Here is a 1823-nt window from a genome sequence, read left to right on the forward strand (position 1 = left end):
CAGGACAGCAATTTGTACTATAACAGCAACATTGTAAAAAATGAACACTTTTAGAAAGACCTAAGAACTCTAATCAAAGCAATAATCAACTGTGATCCCAGAGGATCATGATGAAGACTGCTACCTACTTCCTGAGAGGTGATGGACTAAATATGAGATATTTGGATATCAATATGAGAACTTATTTTGTTTTACTATGTATATTACAAGAGTTTTGTTTCTTCTTTTCAGTGAGAAGGGAAGGGGAAAGAGAAAAAAAATGTTTTAAATTTTTTAAAAATTTAATTAAATACCATAATAGTAAAAGAGAAACACAGTTTTCATATGAGATTTGAGCAATGCAGGATATAAATAGTATAAATATAAAGACCTTGTAAAGAATGTAGGTGAATGCCTCATTTGAATGTAAACTGATAGTTTTAGGGGAGAGAAGCAACTTTGCTTTATTAAATACTGATAATATGCGATAAAAAAAAACACAGTATCAATAACAGACAAAAATGGAAGACCATTTTGAAAACTTAAAGCTACAGAGAATTATGGTCCCTCAGTTCATTTGCATGTAACTGTTTTAAGACTTAAGAGGATAAAACTACAAAAAAAAATGAGAACTTCTATAACTATTTGGACACTGAGAGATGACTAAATAGGGAATGTTTATGTTACTTCGTAAGTGAAGGGTGAGTCACTGAATACCAGGAGGCTCTGATTTAAATCTTTGACAAGATAAAAAGTTAAGACTAAGGTTGAGGCTAGAATAGTCAAGAAGGGTCAAGAGAAGAAGACTTGGCAGAAAGGGTAAAAAAAAAAAAAACTTTGTTGGAGCTGTTTAAAGAAACCAGCTACAGGAGCAGTCAGCTAACTAAAAAAAAAAAAAGCCTTCAGCTTCTAGCTCCTTATTGAACAAATAAAGAGTTAAACCTGTTGGAAGATAGTTTCAGTTCCAGTTATTGAACTTCAGCACCACTTAGAACTAGAAAAGGTAAAACCTCTTACAAGATCCTGACGCTCTTTGTTGTACGTTCTCTTTTAATCTGGTTGGATAGGAAGAAACAGAAAGGAGGAAAGACAAATTATGCATCTGCTTTATAAGAAGAAATGCTGAGATCTAATCAGATAGCATAGAATTGCAATGAGTGAGGAGCTGGCTAGGCTGATACGTAGTGCCCAGAGTCGGTTCATGAGCTTTGCAATTCTCTGACTAAAAGAAGGCTGCTAGCTAAATCAAAAGTCTAACACTTTTCTTATTTTTTATTGTAGGTTTTAAATACCTGTAAATGCTCTGTTCGGGAATAAAAAAGAAGAGAATTTGTCTAACTGGAGACTCATGCAGACTGTCAGACAAGCACTTAGCAGAGAAATAGCTAGGTATGATACAGATGTTCCTTATTAGACCAATGATATTAAAGCCTGAAGTCCAAAGTCGTGACTTTTACCAAGAACCTGAATTCATTTTCCTGATATGCTTCCCTTCCAGGTTTCTATAAGTATATTACTATATGTAAACATATACAAATATATATATATATATATGCACACACATACACACATGTACATATATACATATATGTGGGGAAATAGAGACCACTTGTTGGTAGGGAAGTGTAATCCAAGTTAATGTATGACTTGTATTCAACATTACTTCTTTTCCTTTAGTAAGTACTTGTGGTGTTATTATTATTTGTTTTGCCTTACTGCTAAGTAAATGGTTATATTTAAGATTTAAAAATAGCATCAGTATGAGTGGCTAGTTTATGCAAATGAAATATCACCAAATGCTCAAGAGTTAAACAACAAGGCTACCCCTAGGACCCTGAGAGAAT

Source organism: Phascolarctos cinereus, unplaced genomic scaffold, assembly GCF_003287225.1.
Source record: "Phascolarctos cinereus isolate Bilbo 61053 unplaced genomic scaffold, phaCin_HiC Scaffold_9;HRSCAF=440, whole genome shotgun sequence".
Taxonomy (NCBI): domain Eukaryota; kingdom Metazoa; phylum Chordata; class Mammalia; order Diprotodontia; family Phascolarctidae; genus Phascolarctos; species Phascolarctos cinereus.